The sequence below is a fragment of the Euprymna scolopes genome, chromosome 12 (genome assembly GCF_053919585.1).
Source record: "Euprymna scolopes isolate OS-2025 chromosome 12, ASM5391958v1, whole genome shotgun sequence".
Lineage (NCBI taxonomy): Eukaryota > Metazoa > Mollusca > Cephalopoda > Sepiida > Sepiolidae > Euprymna > Euprymna scolopes.
In genome coordinates this window covers 121,772,500-121,781,022 of record NC_136493.1, presented here as the reverse complement: position 1 = coordinate 121,781,022, position 8,523 = coordinate 121,772,500, and positions in this window count along the sequence as shown.

Here is an 8,523-nt window from a genome sequence, read left to right as displayed (position 1 = left end):
CTTTCCAGTCAGGCACAGTTGTGACTTCCGATTTTTAGCCCCCATTTTCTAGGGCCTTCCTTATTCAGGGTTGGCAGCGGTTGTCCTCAGTAGGCCTGCCCATTCGTAGACGCAGGACCGAGCCTCCCGATAGTCACAGTTCCAAGAGAGGGCGACCATCACGCGTCCACCACAAGCGTGCAAGTCCAGACTAGGAGCTCCGAATTTCACTAACACCTGCTCCCTTCGCCCTTGTCCCATCGCCGCTGGTCTTGTCATAGAAGATATGGAAAAAAGAAAGAGAGAGAGAAAATCAAACCAGAGGAAAGAAGGAAACTACATTGGCATATGAATTTGTTTAGGGTGGCCATCAACTAGCACAGTAGGACCCCCACACACTGTGGCTCCCAAACCTTCCTTCTCGGCACTTGTAGGTGTGACTTTCGATATCAGGGAAAGTGGGTGGCAACGAATAGACGGAAAAGAAAACAGTTTATATGTTTGTTAACTGCCTCATCGCCAGTCCGTCTGGCTATTGGGATATATTAAAGTCAGGACACGCAAGGCAGCGGAGCAGGGGTTGGTGGTGTGTCAGGGCATGTCCACACGATTAGTGGGCCATATCATAGCACCTCTGGGCCCCCCTGCTGCTCCGAGATACCTGACATTTAGCCTGGTCCTGCAAGGCACCAATATCCGTGTGTGGCCACGAAGAGGCATGTCAGTGGTCTAAACACTGGAGAGGCTAATAATACTGGCAGCGAAAGCTTACGCATTCTGATTCTTATTCACCTAAAGGCTAGCCAGCGGCAGAAGCTGGAAGTGAAAAGCATGTAAGAAAGAACTAACGCTGCTTCTCTAGACGCAACACGGTGACCTCTGTTTCTATACACACACACACACACCCACAATATATGCATATATATATATATATACATATACATATTATATATATATATATATCATTAAAATGCATACATATATACATATATATGCATACATATATAATATATATATACATGCATATATATTATATATACGCATATATATACACACATATATATGTATATATATATATATGTATATATATACATATATATATTATATATTTATATATATATACATATTATATATTATTTATGAATATACATATATACATATTATATATTATTTATGAATATACATATATACATATTATATATTGTTTATAAACATACATATATACATACATATATATACGTACATACATATATAATATATATACATGCATATATATATTATATATACACACATGTATATATATATATATATATATATATATATATATATATATATATATATATCTATATATATATATATATACACGCACACACTGACACCCACATATGTAAGGGATACGTATATATTCTGCATGAATTTGTATTTTGTATTTAATTCATAGAATACAAAACAAATGAAAAAATAAGGGCTCGATTATTTTTATGTCCATGAATATATTAATATTTGTAAGCAAATAAACAAGAGCAAGGTTTTCATTTTGATAACGCAATAACTAACAGAGTTTGATGTTGATTATAGAGACGTGCGGAAGGAGTTGTGATGTAGATGCACTTCCATTATTTTCATTCTTTAAAAACATAATAATTTCTAACAATATATTATTAATATTTTCACATGTCTGGCTAGTTTGCTTAAAGCTTCTATATCTATCGATTAGAATATGTCACTTACATATTGAACCCGAAGGAATTTATGTAACCATATTTTTAAAATTCAGGGCATTTTTTGAAAAGAAAGAAAATTACTGTATAATGTATTTGTGATGAATAATTCATATTTAAACACTATATTATTGAATATTAAAATGTTTGCAGTTATTCGTTTTCAGAACATTACTTTTGTAAATTTCCATCCTATTATATACTACGTATCTCATTATTAATTCAGGACACAGAAGAACGCAAATACACACATAAACACATACACACACATACACAAACACACACACAAACACACACACACACACACACACACACACATATATATATATATATATATATATATATATTATTCGAACCTCGGCAGAGTTTGTATATATAGGTAAGTTGCAAATTTAGTCATGGAGAACTGCTTTAAAGTTGCACCGCTCACTCAATTTTGGACTAAATTTCACACAATGGTTCAAGGTTATAGATCACTTTCTCAGTTATATTGTAAAATACAAATTTCAATTTTCGTTAGGTAAAACAAAAGTTATGATGAATGCATTGGTGTTCAAAATCGTTTAAAAACGTATGGAGGCAAGCGTCGATTTTTATGACTGATTTCCATAGCAACCTCGCGGCCTAAGCATCTACTGTTGCTACTAATTCACGGCTCTCGCGAGGAGAAAAGAAACAAGTAAAACAGAGAGGATAAAAGAAAGAAAACGGGTATAATTGGGGGCATCTTATTGAAAGCAGACAAGTGTCATGCATTGTAATTATATATGTGTACGCTATGTTTATTTGGGTCAAAAATGTGACTGAAATCAAACAAAGAACAAATTAATTTACTGGACGCCTATAAATATCGTGGATTAAAATAGAAAAATGTGAGCATTAAAAATATTATGGTTAAGGTTAAACATGAACTAGTAAAGGAGTTGTTGTTAAAACTGGGTAAGAAACGGACAAGATAAATTTATAACTTTAAATATGGTAGCATTAAGAATTTTTAAAAAACATCTTATAACATTATATAATCAATTCCTTATGCTACAATATTTTAAGGTCTAAATGCATTATATTTTTACTAGAATATCTTGTCTTGTTCAATTCCTGTTTTAACATCTAATCCTTTACTTTACTATGTTTAAGCTGCTTCATAGTACTGTCTATGATTCCATTTTTCTATTGTAATATGAATATGTATGCATATACGTATATAAATATATAATCATATTTATGCATATTGTTTTTTAACCTTAAAACGTTCATAAAAATATTATTACATTTGTATATTTTTAAATCATTCGTTTTAAAACTATTTAGTCCATAAGTCATTTAATCCCCTCCAATCGCTTTATCAACTTGCTTCCCGAATCCACAATTAGCATTATCTTATTTCAGATACCATCTGTTTTGAAAAAAAATACTTCGCGGATTTAAAAACAAAACAGTATATTAAATCATGGCTCCCCGACAGTGTTGATCAATCACCACGTCCTGTAATCACAAGAAGAAAGATATGTTCCAAATATCGATTCTAGATGTTTTGCTCGAGATTAATTGAGCTAACGTATTCAGGCTAGCAAAAAATATTTTCTTTACTGTGAAACTCGTCCTTGTCTCTAAAGTCAAAGACTGGGAAGTTTACTACAGGGTGGTCGGGGTTTTCGCCGATATTTTTGAAAGTCATCGTTTCTTTTCGATTGCCTAGCCTTAATTTAAACATTAGTCACTCGCGGTTTGGCGGTGGTCGTAACAGCAATTCCGTCAGGTTTTTCCCCTTTCTTTTCCTCCTTCACCGTACGAGTTCGAGCCTGCCTTCCTACTATTATTTTTTTTTGCTCAACATGCATACATCCAAACATCCGGGCAATGCCGGGCTGAAATACTACTACGTATATATTTTTGTTTAACAAATATTGCCTACCGAACTCCTCCTAAATTTTTTTCGTTTACAGACAGTAACCTTCTCATATAAGGTATTTGAATCAATGTGGAACTTTATATTTTGGATTTAACCGGGGAAAAATCGGTGAAAAATTGTGAAAAGTAAGGAAAAAAAAATTGGCAGTTGAAGGTCGAATGCCGCCATTACGAGTGCTTAATGTAGTAGCTATTCTTGCATGTTTGAATTTTTAGCCTTGCATTATAAATGTCTTCATTGGCCAGACATTGACGACAGAGGCAAAAATAAATTATGAGCTGAAGGTTTTGGTGTTGATTCTTGGTGGTGGCGCACCGGTTTTCTTTGTTTTTTAAACTTTTTCGATGTTTACTACGTATTGCGTTCAATATCTCTATATAAATCTATATATCTATGTATATATCTAATAAAGTGAACGTGTCTTTGTGTCTGTGTATCTGTGCGTCTGTGTGTCTGTGTGTGCACATTTCCCTACGCAATAACTCTGTCAATTCAAGTCTCCAGCCTCGAAATTTGATATACATGGTATTGAGATTTGGGAATATCTTTGTGATCGGTTTTTGGCCAGAAATTTAACTATTAATGGGTAAAAATGCAGCCTTTGAAAACTCTACCAAACTCATCCGACAATTTTGGATATAAACATTCAAATTTTAGATATAGGTTGGATCTAACTTAATAATGTTATTTGACTCCCAAAACAATAAATTTAAAGGGGTCATAATAGAGGTCAAAGTTAAAAAAATTGACCGCTTTTTTTTTTTTTTTTGCTCAGCATACACCTCCAAATACCCGGGAACGCCGGGCACCCATGCTAGTATATCGATATAAGAGAACCTGCCTGTGTGTCTGTGTGTGTACATTTCTCTACGCAATAACTTTGTCAATTTTTAATCTACAAACTCGAAGTTTGATATACAGGGTACTGAGATTTGGGAAAATCTGTGTGATCGGTTTTCGGTAGAAATTTGTCTGTTAAGGGGTCAAAATTTATTGATTTGACTTTTGAGAACTCTACTAAACTCTTCCGACAATTTTGGGTCTAAACACTTGAAATTTTAAATATAGAATTTTTGAAATGGATCCAACATAATAACTTAATTTGAGCCCACAATAATAAATGTTAATGGGTCATAATAGGGGTCAAATTTAAAAGAAATGACCGTTTTTTTCCTCAACACCCGGGCAACGCACGGCTGAAGTGCTAGTATATCTATAAAAGTGAACTTGTGTCTATATTTTTGTGTCTGTATGTCTTTCTGTGTATGTACATTTACATACACAATAACAATGCTAATTTACAGTGTACAGACTCGAAATTTGATATACAGGGTACTGACATTTGTGAAACTCTTTGTAATCAGTTTTCGGCAAGAAATTTGGCTGTAAAGGGGGGAATTCAACGATTTGATTTTTGAGAACTCTATCAACATCCTCCGACAATTTTGGGTACAGAGTATTGAAATTTTACATATACGTTCCTTTGACCTGGATCTTACTTAATAATTAAATTTGAGCACAAAACAATAAATCTGAAGGGATCATTATAGGGTTCAAAGTTTAAAAAACTTTGACCTCTGCAGTTATTACAAACTTACTCAGACACTTTCTGGTGTAAACATTTGCAATTTTACATAAAGGGTATTCAGAGATAGGCCAAGCGTTTTAATCGGTTTAGGTCTAACATTTTTAGTTACCAACATATAAATTTGTGTATGTATGTATGTGTGCATGTCTGCCTTAAACTTTCGACAGAGGCGACAGATTTTACCAAGCTCAGTATCGCCATAAGGGCGACCTTTCAGACGACAAATATCGAAAAATTAGTTAAAAACATTAATATCTTCACCTTCAACTGCGAACTTTTCTACAGGGGGGAAGTGTCTCTTTTTTTCGCCGATATTTTTGAAAGTCACCCTCTCTTTTCTATTGTCTAGCCTTAATTTAAAAAAATCACTTCCGGTTTGGCGGTTGTCGTAACAGCATAGACGCCAGGGGGTTTACCACGTTGTTTTCCTCCTTCCTACCCCCCCCATTTTTGCCGAACAGACACATCCAAACACCCGGGCAACACCTGGCTGAAATGCTAGTATATCTATAAAAGTGAACGTTACTGTGTATCTGTGTGTCTGTTTGTGTGTGTACATTTCCCTGCGCAATAAATCTGTAAATTTACAGTGTACAGACTCAAAATTTGATATACAGGGCACTGAGATTTGGGAACATCTATACGATCGGTTTTCGGTCAGAAATTTGGCTATAAAGGGGTAAATGTTCAAGGATTTGGACTTTGAAAAGGCTACCAAACTCCTCTGACAATTTTAGGACTAAACACTTGAAATTTTAAACATAGGTTCCTTGGACATAGACCTATCTTTATAACTTGATTTGAGCTTAAAATATAAATGTAAGAGGTCAAAGTTTAAAAAAAAATTGCCCTCTCTGGACTCTACCAAATTATTCAGATAATTTCTGGTCTAAACATTTGAAATCTGACTTAAAGGGCATTCATAGATTGGGCAAGCTTTTTCATCGGTTTAGGTTGAAAAGTTTTAGTTACCAAATTTGATATACAAGGTACTGTGATTTGGGAAAATATTTATAATCCGTTTTCGGCCAGAAATTTGGTTCTTAAGGGGTCAAAATTCAACGATTAGATTTGTGAGAACTCTACCGAACTCCTCCGACAATTTTGGATCTAAACACTTGAAATTTTAAATATGGATTACTTGGACATAGATCTTACTTAATAACTTAATTTTAGCCCAAAACAATAAATATTTAGGTGTCATAATAGGGGTCAATTTAAAAACATACCTCTATGGTATCTATCAAATTACTCAGACAATTTCTGGTCTAAACATTTGAAATTTGAGATAAAGGGTATTCAGAGATAGGGCAAGTTTTTTAATCGGGTTGGATCGAAAACTTTTAGTTACCGATATATAAATCTATGTATGTATGTTTGCATGTATGCCTTAAACGTGTTACAGCGACGACGGATATTTACAAGATCAGTACCGCTTTGAAGTTCGACCTTTAAAACGACAAATATCGAAAAATTGGCTAAACGCATTAATATATGCACCTGAAACTTAGCACTTTTCTACATGAGGGTTGCTTTTTTCGCCGATATTTTTCAGTCATCCTCTCCTAGCCTTAATTAAAACCTACGTCACTTCTGGTTTGGCTGTGGTCATAACAGCAAAAACGTCATGTTTTCTCCCGTTCTATTCGTCCCTCGTGGTACGTGTGCGAGCCTGCCTTCCTACTACCATTTTTTTTTTTGCTAAACACACACATTAAAACACCGTGGAACCGCAGGCTGAAATGCTAGTATATATAGCAAAGTGAAAGTGTCTGTTTTTTTCTGTACATTTTCCTAAGCAATAGCTCTATCAATTTCCAGTCTACAGACTCGAAATTTCATATACAGGGTACGGAGATTTGGGAAAATATTTGTAGTCCGTTTTCGGCCAGAAATTTTGCTGTTAAGGTGAACAAGTTCAACGATTTACATCTGAGAACTCTACCAAACTTCTCCGCCAATTTTGGGTACAGACAATTGAAATTTTAGATATACGTTCCTTGGACATGGATCTAATTTAATAATGTGACTTGGACCCAAAACAATAAATCTTAAGCGGTCATAATACGGGTCAAATAAACGAAAATTGACTTCTGCGGTCTTTCTTTTTTTTTTTTTTTTTTGAAGAGGCATGCTCATAGTTCCGGACCCGAATCAGGACGGTGATTTAGGCTGGATTCGGCTACATTGAAAATATGTCAGCTCTACTACATTATAAAGTTAATTGAATTGATTTTTTCAATAACAATTTTAAAACAAATTTGTGGCGTCGTTTCCTATAAGGCGACATCTATCTCGTTCCATCCTGTATATATAACTAGTCCACATTAAGAATTATCGGAAATGAATTAGAATGAGGTTTGTACAGGTGTGCTCCATATAAAATAGAGCAAGATATACTTTTTGGTATTTAAATACAGCTTTAGCTAGAGCCACCCAATCATGGGAATCTTTTAGTCAAGCTGTAATACATATCTAGAGACTTGATCCGGCGATGATTATTTTCCAATAGAACAGTTTTTAATGAATCATAGAGAAAGTTCACGAAGGTTCCGATCGGTTGTGCAGTTTCAGTATATCAGAAAAAATTAAATAACAACACTTACAGAGTGAAACAGAATATATATATATATATATATATATATATATATATATATATATATATATATTGAGAAGAACAAAATAAGACAACACGCAAAATATAAAACCAAAAAACAAACCTGAATTGTCTGTCATATAGACAGTTGTAAAGTGGTGGTAAAAACAAGTGCATAGAAAAGAGATAGGGAACAAGTGAAACTAAAAAAAAGGTCGATTATATATTCCCAGTTATGAGTTCATGCCGATGTGAGAGAGGGAATTATAATTTACATTAAACAAATCTTCAGTTAAATGTACATTTCTAGCATAAAATTAACCCAGCCAGCCATACCAATTTAGTTAATAAATTAAACAAATTAATTAATTACTCTCGCGGACCGGATACGTCGTACGTGTCATCTGTTGGCTGGATGAGTTTAATCATAATTTCTACTCAAATTTCTACGGCGACTTATAACTTTGAACCTATCTTGTTCCTACTCCTCTCACTTTCCTGTTTCTCTTTCCATAGATCCACCTCTTTTTCCATCCTACCCCCGCGTATCTGCCAGGTACTCTATGATTTGTATTTATATTTTTACTTGTTATCTTATTATAGTGTCTTATATATTGCTATTTTGCTTGAGAATTGGTAGATAATATTTCGTATATTTGTTTTAGCTGTTTGTGAACAGAAATAAAAAAGAACATTATAAGATTTACATTATTTACCTCGGACGGAA